The 16350-nt window shown below is 48.0% G+C and overlaps 1 long non-coding RNA gene across 1 annotated transcript; it reads left to right on the forward strand.

Moving 5' to 3' along the window:
• The first annotated feature begins 200 nt into the window (after positions 1-200).
• On the forward strand, positions 201-15884 carry LOC115292471. Its single transcript, XR_003909014.1, has 3 exons — positions 201-266; positions 11193-11244; positions 15797-15884. It is a non-coding gene; the product is annotated as an uncharacterized LOC115292471 (long non-coding RNA).
• The last annotated feature ends 466 nt before the right edge of the window (positions 15885-16350 follow it).

A 16350-nucleotide genomic window follows, 5' to 3' on the forward strand; every position in this document is an offset into this window, starting at 1 on the left:
GAAGGGTGATTTTAACACAGAGAGAGACTAGAAATGCCGTAATATCAGAATAAGGGACAGTCTTTCAAAATTGGGAACAGCTCAATTCATAAAACTCTCACTATGTTATTTTTCTCATTTCTCCACAGATGGGTGAAAACTTTGTCATAAACTGACAGCTCTCTGCAGATCCTCATTGGGCAAGCACTGCCTCAGTTCCTTTGGTCCTCAAAACAACGAAATAAGGAAGACGAGCAAAGGATTGTAGCATTATTTCCATTTTACAGGTGAGCAAACTGAGTCAAGGAGAAAGGAACTAACTTCTGATGCTCCTTAGAGCTCAAAGTATCTGTTCTATTATGATTGCCATTTTCATCATCATCAGAACCCATGATGGGTGCTGAGTGCCTGATACTTTGCTAAGTGCCTTTAAGCATCACCTCAACTTATCCTCACAGGAGGCCCATGAGGGTCCTCTGATCTCCATTTCCCCAACACATAAAGTATAGGTTAAAAAGTTGTCTGATGTCACACATTTAGTAAGTGACAGAGCCAGGGTTCAAACCCAAGTTCAGACCACTCCTAAGCAGCCGTATTTTGCAGATTACATCTTCCCAAAGTCACCAGCTTGGAAGAGGGAACACTGGCTCCAATCCTAAACCTTCAGACTCCTGGCCCACTGTTCTTCCCCAAAGTGAAAGATCTGAGGAACTCCCTGCAGAAAACAGCAGCCTCTGCCTCTCTCTGCTGCTCCCACTTGTCTAGACCCACCATCACTTGGCTCCAGTGCCTTTGACAGCGGGGGGAGGGGGGGGGGACCTGGGACTGGGAGTCTGAAGCAGAGTGAAGAACCCAGAGTAACCGCCCTTGTCATTGCCTGCCAGATTTTCAGTACCAACAATGAACTAAGGGTTCGTGCCTCTTCTGCCTATGAAACTTTCAGCCAGACAAGGCAAAAAAAAGCTCTTACCATACAATTCTTAATTGATTAAGATGCTAGTAAATTCTGGGGGAGGTGGAGTTCTCCAATGCTACTCTATGGAATCTGTTTTGTGACCCAGATTAGGAGTGAAATCTGCATCCATATTCTCTGTCTGGATGGGCAGTGCTCATTGATAAGTAAAGACTGCGGTGCAGAGTGAGTAGTTTGTAATCTTCCAGTTTAAGTGAATGTTAGCCATAGGTAGTATCTCCCTGGGAGCGAGTATCTCCCTGGGGTGAGTATCTCACCCAACCTGGAAGGTCAGGTGTGGCTGAGGCATGAAAAGGGGAGCACTGTGTTAAGGAACACCTACGGAATGAATACCCTTGCTCCTCACCCTGCCTCACAGTCTGAGGCTTGTACCTCTCCTGCACCCAACCCTTTCCCACCAGTACCAGCAGGAGAACGGAGACTTAGTCTCTAGGTAAACTTAACAGAATGTGCTCTGACCTTCAGGTCCCTGGGCTCAGTGGAAGGGGGTGGGGTGACACATGGGACGAAAGCGAGATTCTGTGGAATCTGTAGGAGGACCAGCGAGGCCCCACCCGTCCCCACCTGCTGCAGAACACTCCAGTCAGGCAGATGCCCTTCAGAAAGGAGCCACACTCGTCCTTGCTGGAGAAGCTGAAGACACCAGGAACAGAGCTTGCGAGACTGGCACATGGGGATTCTTCGGTGAAGTAGCCAGCCGGTCCTCTGCTCGTCCATGCCACAGCGACATGCTCCCTGCATGAAGCTGGCATTTTACTCACTTGCCTGGGGATGCCCTCCATTCTTCCTCCTCCTCCCTCTGCTGTGCTCACAATCACATACCTCGGTGTTGTCTTACTATCCTCCAAAACCCTTCTGGAAAGCTCACTACCTTCCTTGGTGAGAAGACAATTGCATGCTTTGTCCTTTCTCTAACTCCTTCTTTTCCACCTGGTGGCCTCACCGCATTTGCCTTTAATAGAAACCACCAGAGAGAAACACCCTCATCTCCACCCCATCCCCAAAGACAGAGCCACACCTGCCTGGGCTCCAGCTTCTTCCCTCTGCTCTGGTGGTCGCAGCTCCCGTCCTCCTGCCTGAGGCCTTTCCCCTGCCCCCGCTCAGGGACTGTGCTCCTGGATCAGACATCGCCAGCCTCTGCCAGCCTCTGCCAGCCTCGCCCTATCTGCTCGGCAACCCCACCAGCAAGCAGTCTTCCATCTCTACTTATTTATTTATTTAATTTTTTAAATGTTTGTTTATTTTTGAGAGAGAGAGAGAGACAGAGTGCGAATGGGGGAGGGGCAGAGAGAGAGGGAGACACGGAATCCACAAAGACTCCAGACTCTGAGCTGTCAGCACAGAGCCTGACACAGGGCCTGAACTCACAAATCGCAAGATTATGACCTGAGCCAAAGTCGGAGGCTTAACCAAGTGAGCCACACGGGTGCCCCCAGTCTTCCATCTTTAAATGCCATTCCCTCCCTCCCATCCCTGACCAGTTGCTTGGGTTCTGTCCCTCCTCACAGCAAGACACTGACAACCGTCGTCGTCACTTTTCTCACTTCTCACTCACTCTTTTAAATACTGGTTAAAGTCTCTTCTCATTTGTGGTCCCTGATACTCCAAAACGGAGGTGCATTTTGGCTATTCTGGTTTGTTCCAGCAGGTGGTTGTCAGGGGGTGGCCCCCCAGCCTCGAATCATGCTGATGTCTCTACAGACGGCTCTGCACAAGCCTCTGCTGGTGCTGGTGGGTCTCACTGGTTCCGCACTGGTTTTGATATGAATTTCCTGGTCTCAGGTTTTTGTGCGTCAGGGACACGTGTGTGGTATGGCTTCCCCACGTCTCCACATCTCTTTCCCCACCAGGAAGATGCTCAGCCTCCTCGCTGTGAGTGAGCACTCCATGACCATGAGTGCAGCGTCTCCAGTCACATCAGTGACAGAGAGCTCTTTGTGTGCTTGGTTCTTCCACCACATACCAGTAAACCGAGTCACGGAGGAGTGGCTGTTACTTTAAAATTTGACTGTAAAAGGAGTTAACACTTAGAGCATGGGACTCTGTGCTGAAATCTTGGGAGTGGCACTGATCAAGTTTTCTGGGGAATGTTGGTCCAAGAGTGGAAAGACTATAATTGAATATATCACACTAAATATATTCCAAACATTAAACTATTTTTATAATTGAAAAAAGAAATGATTATTTAATTTCCGATGATTCTATCTTCCTCCATCTCTCCATCCCCCTGATCCTTCCTTTGTTCCTTCTTTCCTTGGTTCATTCGTTCTTTCCTTCTTCCCTCCCTCCCTCCCTCCCTCCCTCCCTTCCTTCCTTCTCATCTTTTCTTTTTCCGGCTTTTCTCCTCTTCCTTTCTTTTGCTGTTTCTTCTGTCTTTCCTCTTCCTGGGGCTTAGGGGTGTGAAGTAAGCTCTACCTTCATTGATATATTGATTTTCTCTGGCAAGCCCTTTGCCCGTCTGAAAGCGTGAGGGAATATTTGTAATTTATGCAGATCATTTCCTTAATCATTTTCCTTTTTCTACACTTCCCTCCTCCTTCCTTTCCTCCCTTCTTTTAATTTTTAACACAGAATAACCCTCAAACATGTGAAAAACAAACCAAATAATCCATTAATTAATTTATTTTGAGATGATGAAAAAGTGCCAAATATGACCAGGAGCCCTCTCACGTCCGTCTCCCCTGTCCCATTACCAGAGGGCTTGGGGGTCTTGTTCCCCTTCTGTTTCCACCAAAGGACGCACATTGCCTACATTTTAAGGGCCTTGGGAGATGGAAATGTCCTGGGATTTCTTAAGGGTCTATTTCCCATAACTTAATCGGTTTGGAAATGAAACATTCTTTATCCCCCAGCTTCTGTGTCTGTACTCTCCCATCTGGGCACCAAAGCACATTGCTGAGAAGGCTGCCATTTCCCCTTCTCCACGTATTGCTTGAAAAAGGCTTCATACCCCCGCCCCATTTTATTTTCTTTCTCTTCCGGAAATAACGCCTACCTCCCTCTTCATCAGTGTATCATGGCTTTTTCCCTAAGGTTGGCCTGTAAGGTGTCCTAGGGAAAAGCACTTCATGACTCTTTTTTAAAGTCTTTCCTAAGAGGCTATGACAAGGTAAGGCCTTCCCTGGGGAGATGGCCGTAGAAGACATGGGGGGATGGGGGGATTTCCCACGTGCAGGAGTAAGGCTCCCAAGTACACACTCTAGGTTGTGGGAAGAGCATGCTGCCACCTTCCTAGTCACACACAGAGTGCTGCTTTTTAAGAAAAAATTTTTAATGTTTATTTACTTTTGAGAGAGAGACAGACAGCATGAACAGGGGAGGAGCAGAGAGAGGAGACACAGAAGGCAAAGCAGGCTCCAGGATCTGTGTCAGCCCAGAGCCTGACGCAGGACTCGAACTCACAAACCATGAGATCATGACCCGAGCCGACGTAGAGCACTGCTTTTTAAAAACAGCTATCCCACCTGGCTTTATCCCTGGAAGCACTGATATCTAGGAGGCAAAGCGACTGCCAAGTCCGGCAGGGACTCAGCACCATGGCCTTTCTCCTGCCATCTCCTGCCAGTCTCATTCAGTGTTACTTCGGGATTCCTGACCCAAGACGTAAGGCCCAGGACCACCCAGAATATTTTGTTGTCCCCCTAAGTCTCCCAACATGTGTTTGAATTTGCCTGATTTTCATGCACACCTGCATGCCTCCATCTCCTCCAGAAGGCATTTTGAGGAAGATGTGGGAGGGTGGATTACAATATCAAAGAAGCAATTATCAGGTCTGACAGCTCCCCAGAGTTTGGTAATCCCAAATCTAATCTACGTGGCCCTCGATGAGAGAGAAGAATGCAGAAAACAAAAATCTCCGTGGGTGGGGACTGAGGATGAAATCATGTATTGCTAAACACCATTGTAAGGAATGTATTTTAAAAAAATTTGGTTTACGAACAGATTAAATTAGGGGGGATAATTGTTTTAATTCCCCTTCTTACTTAAGAATGTCTTCAAAAGTCAGCATGGCCTAGTGGTTCGGAGCCTGGGCCAGGCTGCCTCTTACCAGCTAGTTACACGAACTCTGTGAGCCCTGCGATCCTTACTAAGCTGTGAATACCTTTCTCCTGTGGTCGAGCCATATGAGTTACTGGGCCCTTTTAGTGAGTGATGGTCATAGACTAGACAGGGACACGCTCTGCTCACCAGAGGACAGCTTAGGCTTCAGAGTTGAGACAGTCTTGGCTGAGTCCTGTTGAAAAAGAGATCCACAAAAGAGATCCACAGAGGAGATGGGAGGCTGGACCGAGCTTCAGCTATGACCTGCAGGAATGATGACAAAGGCCTAACTAACAGCAAACCATGTGGGATAGGCCTGACAGATGGTCCCATGGCCTCTGCTTGAATCTCTCCAGCATGGGGAACTCACCAGCCCCCAAGGTAGCCCTTCAGTGACTTGAAACCTGCTACCTTCTCTCCCTCTGGGCTCTCAGGGAGTAAGCTTGCCCCTCTTGCACACATAGACTGGCATCTCAGATACTTGAAGACCATTGCATTGCCCTGTCTCCCCTTAGCATTCTGTGTTCCAGGATCCCTCTTCCTTCAGCTGCTCCTCACGGAACTTGAATGAAATAGGGGCTGGGTGTCCCCCCATCTGGCATCTGGTATGCGTGTGATGAAACCACCATTATTAATAAGTGCTCCCCTTGGGTGAGTGACGATGATGTCCACTGTGATACTCCCGCCTGGAGGACCACCCACGTCCCCAGTCAGGTCTGCAGTTGTATTTAGCACGAGTCAGGAAGGACTGTGTTCTGATAGATTATCCCCGGCAGAGTCCAGAGTGGAAGTGAAGTAGGAACTAGAAAGATCTGGCATTTCTACCCCTTCCTTCCTTCAGTTCTTCCTCCTTCCCACACTGGTCACTCTGAACCCCAACCAGCTCCCTTCTGAGGCCCCCAGGCTCCCTGTTCTTGCTTCCTTATGTGAGCCCTGGGGCTTCAATGTGGTTCCCTCTTCTCTTGATGGCTGTCACTGCCCCCTTTATCCCCAGGATTCAGTTCCTCCCCCAGCCTGGCTCCTGTCCCCACCAGTTTTTGACCGCTTGTCTCCAGGAAAACACATGGGCTTCTGAGGCCTAAAAGACATAACTGCTCACAACTCAGGAAGCCATCAGTATGGGAGAGTGGCAGAGGGCTGGAAGGCAGGAAGATCTCACAGTTCTAGAAACACCAGTTTCCAGATGCCCTTCTGACACAGAAAATGGTAACTCCATTGGCTTCCATCCTCTTATTCTGAGAGGGAGAATCCTGCCTGATCCTAGCTGATCAGGCAGTAGGGCTAGAAAAATCATAGAGGCAGGAAAACGGCAACCAGGGAGCCTGGGAACATTCTGTATTGCAGGATGGCTAGCCAGTGTCAGGGGCCATAGCTGTGGCCAAGCAAAGCAGGGGGTAGAATGGAGTGGGCTATTCATAGGACCTCAGTAGAACCTATGCATCATGAGCCAGTGGCTCTAACTTTCTAAGAAATTCTGCCTCATGCTGAGCTGACCCAAGTTGACATATTTTACACACAATAGCTGTGGGGATGGGGGGGGGGGGGGCTACCCCTTGGTTGTCAAAGGCTTAGATACAACTCCTTCTCACTGTCCTTCACAGACTGAAGAGAGCGTGTCTCTTTTCTCAGACAAAGGCCACACATGAGGTAAAAAATATATATTTATATAATAAAATAATATATTTGTATAAATATGATATTCATATTATATGTTATATTATTTATATAATATGTATTATCCCACAACAGCATATCATCCATGTGCTTATTTTTTATCTAGAATTAGGAAACTTTTTGGCTTAAAGAAAACAATTTTTGGTTTCTAATATCTTTAAATAAAAGATACTGAATTTGAATGGAAAACAAAAATTTTTGTGACTATACCCTAAGATTTGTTAGTAAAACAAGAATTTGTGTTAGAAGCTTGAAAATATTAGAATGCCTGCTTCACTAGTCCTTTTTAAATGTCTCTTACAGGGACACTTGGGTGGCTCAGTTGGTTAAGCAGCCAACTTTGGCTCAGGTCATGATCTTGCAGTTTGTGGGTTCAAGCCCCGTATCAGGCTCTGTGCTGACAGCTCAGAGCCCGTAGCCTGCTTGGGATTCTGTGTCTCCCTCTCTCTCTGCCCCTTCCCTGCTCACGCTCTGTCTCTCAAAAATAAATAAATGTTATAAAAACATTTAAAAAATAAATAAATGTCTCTTTTAAACTAGGAAATAACGACTGAATGTTACATGTGAATCCCTGACTCTGCCATGTTTCTTGAGTGAATTGAAAATGAGGACAAGTAAAAAAGAAAGAAAAAAGAAAATGAGGACAAGTGATAAAAAGATGCCCCTTCCTGTTATCTTCCTAGAAGCCTTTTCCTGTTTAAAAAAAAAAAAAAAAAAGAGCCTCATGAAGCATAAATCCCATAATGTGAGGCAAATTTCCTTCCCTTTAACCACACATCAGAAGTGCTTGCATTCCAAAATCCAAAAGTGACCTGCAGTGTTCCCTCAACTAGAGCCTGTGTATCCAGGAAATGCCCCTGGGCCAAGCCTGTGTCCGCTGGAGCTTCTTTGTGGGATGTGGGAGCATGTCACAGACAGCGACAGGCAGGGTCCTGCAGCGAGAGCCTGCTGAGGGCCCCCGTGTGGGCATATCTGACTACCCTGCAGTGACGTGCACGATTAGGCACACATGTATATTTATAAATACATCTATGCCAATGCTTTATGTTGTCGTCTGTGTATGTACATGAATTTGCACACCAACTGTCTATTAAGGACCTACCATATGTTTCCAACCAAGTATTTCAGCAAACTTTGAGTCACTGCTTTCGAGGCATTCACAGCCTACTTAACAGTTGGTTAAAAAAAATAACATTCTGGGCAAGGGGAGTGGGCAGAAGCGTGTGGGAGCCGGCTGCACCAAGGCCCCGCCTGGCATCTCCTGCTAGAGCAGAGGGAGGAAAACATGGGAGGGAGCATGAGAAAGAAGGCTAGAGGAGGGCCGTGGGGAGGAGGGCAGCAGCAGTGTCTGTCCGCTGTCCACACACCTTTCGGGGGCAGGCACAGGTGCTGGCCTCTATGGGGACAGGTGACACTGTCTTCGGTCCTCGCTGCCCCAGACCACAGAGCATCCCTTCTCCTGGGGCTGATCTCTCCGCCGGGCTCGGCTCGGAAGTCAAATCCTTCCGCATCCTGGGACCACCCTCTATTAACGTCCCTTGTTATTCATAGTGGCGTCAGCTTGTTCTCCTCCAGTCCTTACCCCCTCCCTGTACAGACAGCCCAGGGCTGTCAGATCCTGCCTCCCCACATTGTTTCTCTTTAGCTATTCCCTCTGCTTCCATTCGCAGCCATGTTTCCTCACACACTTGCCTACCTTCTGTGGTCCTGTGGTCCTTCCTTCCCCCCTTACGTACCTTTGCTGAGTCTGAGACCATCAGCCTCTGCATTCCCCACCCCAACCCCACATCTACTCTGGCCTAGGTCAGCCCCTAGACACCCTCCACCTTCACACTGCCTGGCCCCTAGTGAGCATCTGATGCTGTTCACAGGGCCTCCAGCTCAGCAACTGTGCCCACCCCACCCCCCCCGCCCCCCCTATGGCTCTGGAGATAATGCTGTCTCCTGGCGGCCTGCTCTCTGGAGACCAGGCTGATTCAGGGCTCTGCATCCTCCCTGGGCCTTCTATGTTGGTGTCTGTCCATCTGCCGTCCATCTAGGCCACCTCCAGTCCATCCTCACCTCTCAATGGCTGCGTTTCCCAATGCTGGCTGCTCATCAGAAGGAGCACCTGGGAACTTTTAAAATACACTGAAACATTGTGCAGCAATTGATACAGAATTTCTGGGGATGGGGTTCAGATCCCTTTTTTTAAAGCTACCCAGCTGATTCTGGTGGGAGTGAAAAGTTGAGACCTACTGCCCTACAGGCTTCATCGGGTCTCCACCCCCTTCCAACTTATGTCCAAGCTTGATTTCTCCTCTGATCTCCCAATTGTGTGTCTGACTTCCTGCTTATTACAGCTCCTGGGATCTCCAGCTGGCTCCTCACCACAAAAGACTCAAAACAAGCCTTTCCTCTCCCTCGGCCTGCCCCTCCTCCATGTTCCCGGGCTTGCTAAATGGCATCTACCTGTTCTCAGTTGCCCAGGGCTGAACCCTGGGCTTGCCTCAGACTCTTCTCCTGCCCCCACACATCCAACTAACCACTGAGCCCTGTGACTCATTTTTAGCCTGCTTTAATTACTTTTTAAGTACTTCTAGAATTGGATCCTTTTTTTCTAAGTTTCTTTTTATTTATTTTTGAGAGAGAGATACAGACCAAACAGGGGAGGGACAGAGAGAGAGGGAGACGGAATCCCAAGCAGGCCCTGTGATGCCAGTGCAGAGCCCGATGCAGAGCCCGAACTCACCAACAGTGAGATCATGACCTGAACCGAAATCAAGAGTCGGACACCCAACGGACTGAGCCACCCTGGTGCCCCGTGGATCCTTCTTTTTCATCCTCTCTGATGGTGCCTACCTCAGTCCAGACCCCTAGCCTGTCTCATCTGAGCTATTAAACAACCTCCAACATTGCCTCCTTCCCCAGCCTCTTTCCCCTCCAATCCCCTTGCACAGCTAACATAGGGATGTTTCTGCGTGCACATGGGATCGTGCTATTCTCCGCTGAAAGCCTCCAGTGCGTCCATGCCCTTCAGGCAGCCCCTGCGCTCCTGCTCTGACCCTGCTGATGGTCCAGCTTCCTGGCTCCTGCCTCCTGCCTGCACCCACCCTGACCTGCTTTGGGATCCCCTGTGTTCCCTGCTGCCCCTGTGTCTCCTGCTTGTCCCCAACTGCCCCCTCTGTCTGGACTGCTCCTCTTCTACCTCCTACTCAGCCTTCAGACCCGCATAGGGATGACCCCTTCCTGAAGGCCTCCATGACTTCTCCCACCACCCTGTGGAGTTGTGTCCTATCACTGCCACCTCCCCCGGGGCAGAGAGACAATGTTTATCTCAGAGCCTAGTAAAGTGGGGCCTTGGCCAGAGTGGGTGCTCAGGAAATGTTTGTCAAATGAATAAATGAATGAATGAATAGACAACAGTGGAGTCTGGATGTGGCCACCGTGTAGGAGACTGAGAAGGAAATGCTAAGCCTGGATTGAGATGTCCAAGATCATCCCACCGTGAAACATACTGGACAATTTGTTTGTGTCCTATAGCCTAACAGGGTGTTAGAAAAGCACAAATATTCCTTTACTATCCTGATACATAAAATGGAGACAATAATACCCATTTAGCAGGAGTGCAATGGGGATCGGAGAAGGTAATAGAGGTGAATGTGCTCTGAAAATTATGAGTGATGGGTATCCCCTGTTGCTTGGCGGAAGTCTCCGTGCCGGTGGCTCACGGGATGCCCAGTGTGGAAAGGTTGCATGCAACTGACGTCATGGTGGCGCTGTCTGCCTGGCAGGGTCCCCGGGGAGGGCAAATCTGCACTTGCAGTGAGTGCCTTCACACGGTGACAAATCCCTGTGGTCAGAGAGGAGGAGGCAGGGTTTGGAGTCCAGCTCCTTAACTGACCCGAAGGCCCACCGAGGAATCAACGTGACACCCTCTGGTGCACGCAACAAGGAGTTCTGCTCTCTCGGCCTGCGACTGACAGCCCGCAGGGCCTTAAAAATAGCTCTGGGAAGATATTTTTAGCGCATCATCCTGAGGCGTGGCTGGAGCCGGTGGCCTCCTGTGACGCATGAAAATTGTTTTGGCGCTGTTTGCTAGTGATTCAGACAGCTGGTTTTGGGCTTCAGGGGTGTAAAAATAAAAACAAAGTAGGGGAGGCTGGGTTCCAGCCACAAAGCAGCCCCCTCCCCCACAACATCTGAATAATTGCTCATGAGAAAGTTTAATTTGAGCCTTGGTTCTCTGGAGAGTACCAAAATCACAGCTCCGCCCGGAGGGCTTTGGGCCAGAGGGCAGGGCAAAGAGCGGAGTAACCCATTTTTCAGGTCAGGAGAAGGGGAGGCTATGTGAGCTCCCCAACTCACCCCCAGGTCCCCAAACTGTACGTGGCCGGCAGCCTTTGGATGCACATCTTATTCTAAAGCCCCTGTGGTTTTGCCAGTCTCCTGACTACACGACCATTGTGAAGCCTACGGAGTGCTTCCAGAGACAGCATCTCACTGGCTCCTCACACAAGGCAGCATTTTTATTCCAATTTTACAGGTGAAGAAACTGAGCTCAGAAAGCAGAGTGACCACCCACCTGCTCACGCCTGGTGAGTCTTCAGGACACAGCAGCGTTCTCAGACTCCAAATCCCTCACCTGGTCAGGGTAAGCCTTCCCAGGAGGCTCTCCTTGTGAGAGGGAGGCCACGGACACAGACCTGTGACTCCTGGAAGATTGGGAGGGGGTACATGTGTCCATCTGCCCACTTTCGTGGGTACCTCCCAGAAACTGGGAAGCGAATGCAGAGAGCGCAAAGCGGGGCCTCGGTGGAAGAGGCTGGCAGGGCGGACCACGGGCTCGCCCACTGGCTGGTGACCTGCTGCTCCTGGGAGAGCGTGTCGGGCAGTACTCGGGAAGCAGCGAGCGCTGTAATCAGAGCCATGCAGGGGTGACCCAGGCACTTCTGCTCCCACCTCAGCTCCCCGGGTGGTGAGTCAAGGCTCAGTGCCTGGTTACCCAGAGAAGTGGCATGTCCAATCGACTTCGGATGGAGGAATAGCTAATCAAACTTAGGACCCCGTGGGGCTACCTCATACTCTCTAGGATCAGCAATGCCCATGGACTTGGAGAACATGCCGTCTGCTGCCCCTCATCACACACCCTCAAAACATGCAGAAATAGGAGAGTCTAAGCCACTTGAAATCAGCAATGCAGAGCTGTTTAATGTTGGGCGACCTTCACTTAGCCCATGTGTGTCCTTGCATGTGTAAGAATGTATACAATTTTACACAAATGGGAAAACACCGTACAGAATATGAAAACTTTTAATTTGCTTTAAGTAGTCAATCTTACCCACCAATACAAATCTGCATCATTGTAACTACCACGCCCAATCCCGTTGTACAAATGCACCTTATTTTAATCAGTATTCTTTTTTTTTAAGGTTTATTTATTTTTGAGAGAGAGAGAGAGTGGAGGAGGGGCAGAGAGAGATAAGGAGACACAGAATCCAAAGCGAGCTCCAGGCTCTGAGCTGTCAGCACAGAACCCGACACGGGGCGCAAACCCACAAACCGTGAGATCATGACCTGAGATGAAATCAGACGCTTAATCAACTGAGTCACCCAGGTGCCCTTAATCAGCATCTGATTGCAGTTTGCATTGGGTTTCATATCTTGATCATCTTGCACCACCCTTAGACCTTGCATCTCAGTCAAAATACCCCAAAGCACACACTTTAAATTACTTGACAGAGATTTGTCTTCCTTTTGCCCCACCATTACATTGCTATTTAATGGCAGAAAAGGGAAAAACAGTAGAGATACATGAAGAGTCTCTAGCCGGCAATGTCTCAGGCAACTTTCCAACTTCTCTCTTTTTAAATGCAAGAAGTCCTGTGCTATCTTTGTAATTCTGACTGTAACTAAGCTGACTTGATAAAACACCAGACTTATTTTGGAGCCTTATCTTACCTAGATGTCACCCATCTGAGCCATTCCAGCTACCAGAAAGCCAGGAGAGAGATGCTGTAATCCCTCGATGGTGCTAAAGCCCATTTCCACCACCTGTTGCTTGCAGCACCCCCTCCCCCAACTACTAGCTTCCTAGCCTCTGAGTTCACTTCCCTTGCGAGGTTATTCTTTAGGGCCGAATGCAATGATGTATGTGAAAGCAGTTCTTTTTTTAAAGGCCATATACACCACAAAAATTGTTTTATAAACTATTGGGACTAGCCAGTGGTTGCTAACCTTTTTCAAATATAAGCTTTCCTTTTTAAAGTAAAAAAATTTTCCCTGAGTCCTCACAAATATCTCTTGAGCACCTGGTCCATGCTGGCCTCGAACGAGGTGCTAGGAGTACACGGACAGCCACCGATTCATCTTCCCTGGAGCTGGCATACCTGCAGCTCAGAGTCATTGCATAGTAGTGTCCCTTGTAGGATCCGCTGAGCAAGGAAAGCGCATGACGCCTGGTGGGAATTTAGAGCTATTTTCAAATGAATGTTTACTTTGTTAGTTACAGTCGCAGCTCTGTTGTATACTTGAAAAACTATGTATATTTTCAAAACATAGCACTCATTTAGTCAGAGACAATGCTTGATTCACAAATGGATTTGTAAACCTCTTGCAATAATGTTGAGCCTTCTCCTACCTCCTGCCCTCCACAGCAGGCCAGAATTCTGTGGCCCCAGACCTTGGGCTCTGAAGGGGTATAGTAAATTTCTAGACACTTCTTGCTCATTCATGGAATTTGACACCTGTTTGAACACTTTTTAGGCCCGGATTCAAGCCATAACTTCACTCCAATCTTTGGAATTCAGCAAATTTATCAGCTCTGCAGGGAAAAGATTGTGGAGTTTCCATAGAAAAACCCTGGGATACCAATTAGGAGGTGATAAAGGCAGGAGCTCCTCAGTCCCTGGGAGACCTCAGTGAGAGACACTGACAATAGGGCCTTGAGGACTAAGTCCCGTTGTGACCAAAGCAGCCTTTGTTGCTAATTTTGCCCTTAATTCTATTTGTGGATTTTAAGAGGGTCCTTCTGGGCATGATAGTCTTTGGATAGCTCTTACAGGCAACACAGAGGAAGAAGAGTACTTCTCAAAAAGAACACATTCATGTGGGAAAAGCTGAAGTTCTGCACAGAGAGAAGTGACTTGTCCAAGTTTACAAGGAACTCCATACTCATGACTTCCTGCTTAGGTTTTTTTCTTACTGTGTCACCTGCTGTATCAAGACCATCCCTGACATCAAGACCTGGGATGTATCTACCCCAACAAATTTATTCATGAATGAATTAATTCAATACTTACTGAGTCCTTCCCTACTCTAAGCTGGGATCTGTGCTGGCAACTGGAGACACAATAATGAATAGGAGGGAATCGGGGTCTCAAGGGTCTTACATTCCAGTAAGGGGAACAGAAAATTAAGCAGGCAATTAGCGTAGACTGTGGAAATGGCTCAACAGAGGGATACCCGGAAGCTCTGGGAACAGCTGCTGGGAAAAGAGGTGATAGTGGTAAAAGGCGTTGAGTGCTCTGTCCCAGCACTCTTAGGTAATGTCTGAACAGGGTCTTCAGGATCGACTAAGAATGAGGGAGGACAGGTCAAGAAGCGCCAGGCACAAATGCAGCATGTTAAAAAACCTGAAGCAAGAGCAAGCTTGGGATATGAGTAGTTGGAGCATTAGTATAAGAGAATGAGAAGGAATATGGATAGAGCTACAGGAGTCAGGTTGGAGGGATTCTGTGGACTAGGTTAAAGAGGCTTGGACTTTTGGGACGCCTGGGTGACTCAGTCAGTTAAGCTTCTGACTTTGGGTCAGGTCATGATCTCCTGGTTTGTGAGTTCAAGCCCCATGTTGGGCTCTGTGCTGACAGCTCAGAGCCTGGAATCTGCTTCTCAATAATAAATTTTTTTCAAAAAAATTTTTAATAAATATATAAAAAGAGGCTTGGAATGTTTTATCCTGAGGTCTAGGGAAGCCAAAGAGGGGCAATGGTGACCCATCAGATCTGTGGTTTAAAAAATTGCTTTGCAGCACCTGGGTGGCTCAGTTCATTAAGTGTCTGACTTCAGCTCAGGTCATAATCTTGCAGTTCGTGAGTTTGCGTCCCACGTCAGGCTCTGCACTCTCAGCATGGAACCTGCTTTGGATCCTCTGTCTCCTTCTCCCTTTGCCTCTCCCTCATGTGCACTTTCTCTCTCTCTCTCAAAATCAAATAAACATTTAAAAAGGGGGAGCACTAGGATGCCTCAGTTGGTTGAGTGTCCATCCAACTCCAGCTCAGATCATGACCTCATGTCTCATGAGTTCAGGCCCCACGTAAGGCTCACTGCTGTCAGTGCAGAACTTGTTTTGGATCCTCTGTCCTCCTCTCTCTGTCTCTCCCCTGCTTGCAGTCTCTCAAAAAAAAATAAACATTAAAAAAATAAAAGATGGCTTTGCATGTATGAAGACTGAATTAGAGGCAGTCAGAGGAAAGAAAGGCAGGCAAGCTGGCTGGGGAGCCTTGCTATGTCCAGGCAACAATGATGGTGGCAGGGGGCAGAGAGTAGACATAACAAACAGATATTTATTTAAGAGGCAGAGCCAAAATGCTTTTGTGAATTATTGGAAGTCCACACTCATGAGAGCAGTCCCATAATTCTTTGCCCATGAAATTTAAAATCCTTCAATTAGTAAGATAGGTTTATTGGTTCACCTAGAAACCTAACAGAAAAATGCATAAGCTACCTCATACACAAGGCTCTGGCCACCTCTGGCCAGATCCCAGTGGGCCTGATCCCACTCTCTTCAGGTCTTGGACTCTTGGGATTTTGCATGCCTGAACATGTACATTATTAGTTCAGCTCCCAGAGCACTGATCGGAGAGTCTTTCATGGAGATAACTGGCCATGAGGTTGCAACAGATGGGCGAGAGCTCCCAGATACAGAGAGAGAGCCATATGTATACACAAATTTTACACATGTATCTTATACATATATATTATATTATATATCATATATCATATGTATAAAATTATGAGCCTCTCATAGGACAACTCCTAGGAAAATGAGAATGACTCACTAACAATAGTCTGTCTCTCATCCCGGAAAAACTCCTGTGTTGGCCTTGAGGATAAGCCTAAGGCTAAATCTGCACTTCAACCCTCCATCAGATGCGGGTGCCTGAGACCAAGAAGGAAGAGCCTGGAAGGCAGTTCCAGCTGAGCCAGAAAAAAAGCAAAACAAGACAAATAATGTAGCAAGGTATCTATAAATCAGGGCAGGGTGTTTTTGAGATAGGTGAACATATTGTAAACAAATGATAAGGACATGACGGGCTGAGGTTAAGGATCCTTAAGGGCATTCAGTTGATAGGCTGTGTAAGACAGAAAGGGCAGGTCTTAGAAATATCACATGAGCAGTACTGTTACCTATCGCCTTGCTGATGTCTACGCTCCAGCATATTGCTGCCTGGCCAGCAGGTGACACTGAACGTGAATGAGTGAATAATGAGTAATTACTTAGTAGAGCAAATATGCCATACTTACAAATTCGATAAGGTCAACACTGACTTTGGCCTTCTGGAATTTGTGGAAGGGTCCTTGGATGACAGGTGCAGGCATACGATCTGACAGGACAAAGTATGCTTAACAGAGTCCCTTGATGCCGAAAGGAGTCATCTATGAGCTACTGAGGTCTCTTCTAAGCTTCTGAGGGCTGGGATTCT

The sequence above is a fragment of the Suricata suricatta genome, chromosome 5 (assembly GCF_006229205.1).
Source record: "Suricata suricatta isolate VVHF042 chromosome 5, meerkat_22Aug2017_6uvM2_HiC, whole genome shotgun sequence".
In the NCBI taxonomy this organism is placed as follows: Eukaryota; Metazoa; Chordata; class Mammalia; order Carnivora; family Herpestidae; genus Suricata; species Suricata suricatta.